The sequence below is a fragment of the Austrofundulus limnaeus genome, unplaced genomic scaffold (assembly GCF_001266775.1).
Source record: "Austrofundulus limnaeus strain Quisiro unplaced genomic scaffold, Austrofundulus_limnaeus-1.0 Scaffold32, whole genome shotgun sequence".
In the NCBI taxonomy this organism is placed as follows: domain Eukaryota; kingdom Metazoa; phylum Chordata; class Actinopteri; order Cyprinodontiformes; family Rivulidae; genus Austrofundulus; species Austrofundulus limnaeus.
The window spans coordinates 836695-845577 of NW_013952434.1; the positions used below are offsets into that span (position 1 = coordinate 836695).

The 8883-nt window shown below is 39.1% G+C and overlaps 1 protein-coding gene across 4 annotated transcripts in view; it reads left to right on the forward strand.

The window, feature by feature from the left end:
• The window catches only part of elmo1 (engulfment and cell motility 1 (ced-12 homolog, C. elegans)), a gene marked incomplete at its 3' end in the record, with an annotated part of 71606 nt that overhangs the window by 61668 nt on the left and 1055 nt on the right, over positions 1-8883 (forward strand).

Below are 8883 nucleotides of genomic sequence, written 5' to 3' on the forward strand. Positions count from 1 at the left end.
AGCTCAGGGCTATTCAACTGGCGGTCCGTGGGCCAAATCTGGCCCGCCGCGGGTGACTTCCATCTGGCCCACCAATGAGCCTCCTCAAAAAAAAACAAACAATTTTTTTAACTTCATTTAATTTAAAAAATAGATAAAAATCTATGTTTCAATGCAACAAAAGCAAATTTAAAATGTAAAGGATAATACTACTTATCTGTTACATGCTCCTACCAGGGAAATGAGTAACCGTGGCCACATCTTAAATGAGACGCATCATGCTTTTAAATCATTCAGTTGGGGTCTATATAAAGTGGAACTGSAAYGCTTTGGTCTGATTTCCTCCTTATTGTAACTCCACAATCCCCTCKTTCACCTTTTTCTGAGGTGAGTCTCAGATTTGAGTCTCTTTAAAACCAAGAGAGACACTAAATTCAACTTTTCTGCACACAACAAAATGGATGTAACGGCTAAAAAGGTGGATTTTGCATTGTAAAACAACTCAGCCTTTTTAAATAATTCATGCATGTTATTTTAGAAACATGTAACCCAATGTCATTTTCCCATTATATATTTATTCCTGCTAAAAGATTATATTTATAACAGAAAAACCCAGCGCTACGGCTGAAATGTTAGCACTATTTACTCTCAGCAGAAATTATAGAATTTAATGTAAACACCCATGCAATAAAAATTGTAAATGTTTATTATTAAAATTAATGTTTCTTTTTGCCATTGTGAAGCAGTGAGAGAAGCTGCTGTAAGTAGAGCCTCAAATGGATTGATCCATTCACCGTAAAGTGAATCAAAATGTCAAACTCCTGCTGGACTGTTAAACTGYCGGAGATATAAAAGCATAAAAAGGAAATGTGAGGTATTGGATAAAGCTGCACAGATCTATAGCTTTTTATGAACACTTTAGATTTCCTGAACGCAACAATTAAAAATAAAAAGGTTGCTTCCCAGTAATAGCATTTGTCTGGTGCTTAAAAAAGTTTTTTTTATTTCCTTTTTTCTGCACCACATTTGTTTTTAAATTAGGGCTGAAGGAGGAGACGTTGGATTACTGTTGAGTCGTCTTTGTGCCTCATTTGCTGTGTGAAAGGCTCATGCAGGCGCTTCGTGTCCTCCAGAGGATACAAAATAAAACCCAAAGAGATTCTGGATTTACTGAGGTTGTAGATTCTTTTCATGCTTGGCTCTTTTTTTTTTTTTCAGCTGAACTGTCACAGCTTCAGTCCCTCTTAATCCTTGTTTTCAAGGATCCTCTTTTTACACCTCAGGGAATGTGATGATTTAAAATGAACTGTGTCCTTGCACACATAATAATTAGGTAAAATCACATTCTTCATCCTGCATCCTCGTTATCTTTAAATTTCTTTTATTATTTTCTTACAAAACGGTTCATCTTTCCAAGTGTTTAGGTGAGATGAGCTCAGCTTTTATAATTCAATTAGCTGTCACTGAGATTCTAAATAATTCATATCATTCTGAAGGTGTCGCTCTCACCCTCCTCCTCCTAAATCATACCTTTTTTTTTCCTTCCTTCTCTCCCGTCTGCTGATGCCCTGCTTCAGATCCCTTAAAAGATTAATTGTCCCACCATGTTCCTGCTGCAGCACGGACGGTGGGGGCCTTAATGGAATCTGCGTCTTGGACTCGCCGGGCCATGTCTTYTCTGTCGCCCGTGTTTTAAGTCGGCCTGTGGAATATTTATGAAGTTATTTTGAAAGGGTCAGGCGGAGTGAGTAATGGCCCCGCTTGGTGATTCACAGTGTGCCGCCTCATTGCTGAGATGGAGAGCCGGGTTTGTGCGGCACAGCAGGTCCAGGCACGGGGACACACACTCTCTCACACACACACACACACACACACACATATTTGCACATGGTTGCATACATATGCATGAAGCCAAAAAAAGGAGAGCCAAACCTTTTTGAGAGCTCACATGAACACACACACAGTCAGGGCTGAGCAAGCAGACTGAGTGACACGATGATGTCCCTTTTTTATGTTTTTAAATGTCTTTCATCAGAAAACCACTGGACAGAGACATCAGTGACATGTCCGCCATTTTTTTAAAATATGATTTGAATTTACTCTTAAGGACAGTGGAAATGTTTTAGCTTAGGATTGGTGAAACTCACCAAACTCAGAATGTCTCTGAAGTATCTGTTAAATTAATTATGAATTATCTGGTGAGCGCGACGTGCTCTTGCTCTCTGTAAATAAACCAAAGCCACTTCCTTTATTTCATCCGCCATTAAACAGAGACCGGCAGAGGAGGAAAACAACCAAGAGCCGTTTTAAYGAGCGTCTGACCTCAAAGTGCACAAGTGTCCAACTTGAGGCGTTGGACACGTTTTTGATGCTAAAATCAYGTTTGGTGTGAAYGCAGCATAAGGGTCTTTGATGGCTAGCTGAAGAGAACTCCAGGTGGTCCAAGATGGTGTTTTGATGCTTTTGGTTAAAAAAAAGTAATCTGGTAAGGGTCATGGTTTAGGTTTGGGATTAAAAATAATTTTGACCAGTACAATATTCTAAATTATTATTTGATCTGGAAAAATCCCATTGAGATTAAAAACTTATTTTTTCAAGGGAATCCTGGTCAAGATGGGCAGCAGTAAGTACAGTATAATTACACATTTAGTCATAARAATATGAAACACRTTTAAAAGCAAAACATAAGAAAATGTACAAATAATGGAATTAAGCTCAGATCTCAGTATCAGTTTAAAAGCTCTCAAACGTATTAAATCTGTTAATTCTGTCGTGTTCTGATATAAAAGTAGTTTTACTGTCAAAYCTTACCTGAGCCAGCAACACGTTGTATGGGTCGTCTACAAACGTCTCACACACACTCCTCCATACACACCTGTAACCCTTCAGAAATGCCAAAGTGTAAGAAGGCGTTTGTTTAGACAGGTCGACTTTGACAGATGCGGTTTTAAAAATCACAGCAAACGTCACGGTTCACTTGCTGTTGGTCAAAATGACATCCGGTCGTGAATCTTTACTCCTGGTCTAGGAGGTAAATATCAACCTGAAATGTCACAGAAATTTATTATTTTTTAATCTAAATGTGCAAAATAACTATAGAATAAAGTGTTTGCATCTCTCAGTCCTGCTGACTGGAACTTTTTTGGTTTTCCACACAAATTTTCTAGTCCGTCCAATCAGTTGTGGTTAATTAAGTTAGTTATTTGTAAAGAAACATTCTGACAATCTTTTATAGGCGTTTTTATTTTTTATTAAGCACATTAAACCCACTGAGTTGAAGCAAATGGAGCTTGAGATTAAAGTAACGAGGAGTAGCTGCTCTCTGATTTTGAGTGTTTTCATCTTGAAAGGATTGTTTCTATAAAAGCTATTAAGTTATTACATTTGCCTTCAGTTCATAAAATGCACTAAATATTTATTTCTTTTTCAGACAGAGGTTTTATGAAATATGAAGGAAATGTTTCTGACTCTGTAGCTTTTTTTTTTATCCCCATTATTGTGTCCAAAATCAAACATTACAATGCAAACATTAGCCGTCGGTGCCATCAGCAGCAGAACATTAGCTTTGAAGCTGATTCTTTATCAGATGAATTCATCAAGGTTAAAGCTGCGAGTCTCTCCTGAAAGTCTCCCTTGATTAATCATGAACCTGAGGAGGTGACGAGCACAGATCTCCAGAGTATCCCTGAAGCTGCAACACCAGCATCCACGTGGAGCTCGTCGTCTTCATAGCTGCAGTCTTGTTTTAAAGGTTCTAAAGAGTTTTCACAAAGTGCACACGCTTTCACAAACTCCATATTTTAAAACCCAGTTTCTTAAATATTCCCAGAGTCCTCCAGCTCTGAGCATAAAAAAACCTGTTTATGGAAAAGTGTCCAACCTAAAAACTGGACTCTACCTTCCTGTGTGCACTGTTTTGGTGCTGTTTTGTGACGATCAAACAATTCTGTCTCTTCGGTCCGACTGGAGACAGATTGTGTGTTTGTATGCATAAGAGTGAGTCACACCGTCCAAGTTATTCGCAGCTTCCTCAGGAATAAGATTTAATATGCCGAGGCCCCCGTATCTGATTTATTAAAGTTGTGAGCTGGGGTTCCTGTATATTAAATACCTGCAGCCACACAAACCCGCAGAACTCGCAGCTCCGTGCAAGTCGCCCAAGATTTATTGTATCTGAGTAAAGAAGGGAGCAGATGCAGATTAATTTGTTTCTGCTCGCACCAGTCTGCAGCGCTGATGTATTCCCTGCATGCACCCGGTCTCATTTTATTTTCTCTCCATCTGTCACTCTGTTGTTTTGTGCTCCTCGGTTCTCCAACCCATTTTGATCATTATAGGAGATTCTGCGCACTAATTTTGTTTAATTATGTAATTAGAAACCACAGAGGAAATGAGGCTCCGACTTGTTTACATTCTTATCTGATCYTTTTGTTACAAGCTTCTCTTTCTCACTGACTGGACTCCTCACTGTAGGTTAATGCAGATAAATCCATGTGCTTGTACAAGTGGGATYTTTTTCTGTTTCTTTGCGCAGCTCTTCATACTGCAGAGACTGTGACCGCTGACCTCGTTCTGCCTCAGTTAATTAGCGTTAGCTTCGTGGTAGAGATGCTCAGATCGGACTAACGGGCAAAACACTTCTGCCTCACTGGTTTGGGACTCAACTCTTAAAATATTAACCATCAGCTTTCCTCAAATTCACAGAGCTTATATTCAAAGCATCGTTTTAAAAGTCACACATCAATCCCRCGAGATCAGCTGCTTTTGTTTTGGTCAATTCTGGTTCCAGATTAAAGCTGTTTATCAGCAATGAGCCAAACCTCCAGACATCTTTCATGTTATTGGGGTTATGTGGGGCCACTGGTGAAGTTTTTGTTCATCTCTATGATCAACATTTGCTTTTTTTATCAGCACTGGAGATTTAAGTGTTTTTTTTTACTATAAAATGTATTTTATTCTGAAACATACACTGCAGTATAACTTTCAGTAAACACCATGGCATACGGTGTTACAGGGGTGTGTGGAATAATCTGTGGCGTGTTGAGTAATGAATAATTAACAGAAACCATTGCTTGTGAGCATTTAAATGCATATAGTTTGACATTTTAGAGACAGAAAGAGGCGTGGGAAGCAAATCYCCACTGCGCTGACATGTTTCTGTCACGCAGCAGAGTCACAGAATAACTTTTGACACTTATGTTGAACAGATCAAAATACARTCTACTTCAGGGTGTCTGCAGGGTCGTAAAAGGTGCTAGGTAGTAAATGAAATTAGCAAAAATTAAGGCTATTAAAAAATATTAAATTGATAAACAACGTCCGACAAGGTATTTGTTTTTTGGGCAACTCCCCAAATATACGTGTTTTTCTCCAGTCTATCTCTTAAAAATCCCATAACAAATAATTAGATATAGTATATTTATTGAGGCAAAGAAATTACTGTTTATCCAGTATTGCGCTTATTACAAATATTAAGTAAGAAAATGACACTTATCTATTACTTTATAATTAGTTACCCCCTGATGAAGTTCAAAAGGATGTCATTAAAGTTGCAGCTCAGTCGTGTCGGTATTAAAAATATCGTGACGGTATTAAAAAAAAGTATTTAACTTGAACATTTCTTTATATACCCTGTACTTTGTCTTTTCAGGGTTTTAAGTTTAAAAATAATCAGACTCTTAAACGGTTGTACCTGCGCCGCTGCATGGTTTTAGCCAGTCTGTGCCAATAAAATTTGTAGACTATTTCCTCCTCTGTAGKGACAAGTTTGCTTGTCTCTGGGGTAAAAAGTCTCTGAAAGTTTTAATCCGAAAGGAGTCAAACTAGTTATTTGACTCAAGAAGTCTGCAGTTAGTTGGTCGGTCCTGAAGCTGCCTGTCACCTGATGCATCATGTTTTTAAAAAACTGTCACCATATTTTAATACCGCTGTGTACCAAAATACTGTCATATTTCCCAGGCCTAATGACAGTGGAATAAATTTATATACCTTAAACAAAAAACCAGCGTCACTGTTTAACAAATATTTATCTTAATGCCCAGGAGTTATGTTCACCTAATAATGTTGTATTATGATGATGTATTATAAATCATAGCTTGAGAAGCACACAGTCAGGCCTCTGGTCTGTGTCTCTGTACCTGCTGCCTTGGCATCCTGTATGTATTCAGAAACAGTGACTGGGCCAGAAAGAGGCTGCTGACGCTGCTACACACACACACACACACACACACACTTCCTCTCCTTGTAACAGTTGGACATGAGTGCACGCTGGCATTCTAATTAAAGTGACGATGGCACTTTTCACTGTGTACTCATCAGGCCGTATGGCTGCAAGGTGACTGAGGGTTGTTTCACCCACTTAGTGTACACACACGCGCACACAGACACACACAGATACACAGTGAAGCGTGACAGATGTCAGGGGGGCATTCAGCCCACAGGTGCGTTTCTTTCTGTCTTTCTCCCACCCATACAGAGGTGCACAGTTACACAACTGCACACGTGTTTACTCACCCCTGTCACGTCCAGGAGCTTTGTTTGGTCATCAGCTGAGGAATTATCAGCTTTTATTAGAGTTCTCCGATTTATAATATTAAACAGACCTCYTGGCAGCTGTCACACGTTTAGGTGCTCATTAAGTGAGTGAGCGACCCTTTGGCCTGACCTCATTCCAGCAGATGTTACGTGRCAGAGAGAGGAGATTAAATTGTCTGCCTTATGTGGTGTTCTGAGCATTTTTATGAAATCTGAAGAATATTACTGTACTGATCTTCGGTCTCTGGTGAAAGAGGCTTGTAACGAAGCTGATGAAAAATTAAAAAAAAGCAAGAAAACCACAAAATAAATCAGATATTTTATGTCTTTGGGTCTTCCAAACCTCACAGTTACGCTGTTGAGCCAACAAATGTAATATATACGTTTAGTAAAACATGGTCAAATCCTGATTCATATTGATAAGACATCAGGTTCTGTTGACCCATGTGGACATACGGGTGAAAATGGCTTAAACTGGTCCTCATAGAGTCAAGTTACTGACTTTATGAGGCACACACATCGAACATCTGGCTAAGCAGATGGATGAAATGGTGGAGGACAAAGAAACCTCTTTGCCAACAATCCACTCATTCTGTTGGCTGAGAAGAGTCATAAATTGTGGTTTTAATAGAGTTTCAGGTTGGGTCTGGCCACCTGCTCTAAGCTTCAGGTTTCCATGAAACGTGTGTCCAGTTATCCATCCTGCTCGGATGATTTAGGGAGCGTGGTCAGGGGATGTCATTTAGAAATATGTCCGAAAGTTACAGGTTCAGATGAAATGTAAAACTAATGCTTATTAATTAGTTGTGGCAAAAAAAAAAGCTCTGAGATTTAAAAACTCAAAGGAACAAGATAAGATGGATAATACCAAAAACAGCCGCAAATTCTAACTGCATTTAAGGAAACTGCATTTATTACTTAAATCTGGAAGGGGACATGCGCAAAATCCACATTTGTAGCCATTAAATACATTTCGTTGTGTACTTGGACTATCTAGGCATCCAGAAAAGTTGAATTTAGTCTCTCCTGGTGTTGAGAAATGTTTTTCAGCCCGTTCAGTTTAMTCTGTTTTCTATGATGTTTTCTGAACCAAGTCAAATTATTTGCAACCAATTTTCTAAATACGATCATCCCTTCTAGTTTTCCCTTGGCGTCTCTTAATTAATTAGTAAATAAAAAGTTTCTACGCTGCTATATAGTCATAAACCCCTCTATTAAATTAGAATGGACCAGTCTGGAAGCTGAAAAGGGGTGGGGTATAAAGCATCTTTTTTGGATTTAAAGAGACAGCCTCGAAACGAGTTGTTCTGAGACACACCTCAGAAAAGTGGTGAAAGAGGGGCTTGTGGAGTTACAATAAGGAGGAATACAGACCAAAGCATTGCAGTTCCTCTTTATATAGACCCCAACTGAATGATTTAAATGTGAAAAAGAAAGTCTTGAAAGCATGACATGTCTCCTTGAACTCCTCTAATGGCACAAAGCTGTATTAGAATGGTGTGGTGAATGTTTAGCTTGATGCGTGGCATCACATCAAATCATGACGACTTCTGTTCTCAATATTTGTGCTTTAAATCTTACTTACAGCTTGACTCATTTGTTCTTAATGTGAAGTCAACAATGACACTTGGGGGCTCTGAAAAACTTGTTTTCCTTCAGCTGACACAACTCGGCTCCAAATCCCTGAATCTGAAAGCAGTGTTAGGTGTTTTAGTTTCATCATGCATTACAWCTTCAGTGTCAGTCAGTCCTGAAGCTTAGCTCTGATAAAACAGACTTACAAAGACTGGTTAAGACCAGGAAGGTTTAAAGCTTCAGTTTACCTAATCACCAGAACACGACTTTGAACTCTCACATTTCCTTTAAGAAGAATTAATGTAGCTTTTTTGTGCAACAGTGGGACTGATTCAGATTGCTGGAAAGCAACAATTCTGATAAATAAGATGACATCATCAGGATAACAAAAATGAAGTAGCTGTGAGTCAAGCCGACTGAGCTTCAGGATCATATTAGTTGTTTTATGTTTTAGCACAGATTTCTAATAAACCTGGACGTGTTATTCCCCCTTGCCCGGCCCCAAAGTTCAGTCTTTCCAAGAATTTTAGGGAAAAAAGGCTAAAATAAGCATCCACCTTTTTTTGCGTTTATTTGCTTTTTCCTKTCAGTAAATGTTGGCTAAGCAGGTTGTCAGCATCTGTTTTGGCTAACCTCCGTTAGTTTCCTTATTGACTACCTACGCCCACGGCAAATCCCGCCTCGTCCCTCTGCGATCTTCAATTCATCACTCCAAATCAAAGCCCAGGTCACTCATTATACCGCCAAGCCTCGATTGCTGCCCGACCTCTTCCATCCAATTTCTCAGCTCGTAGT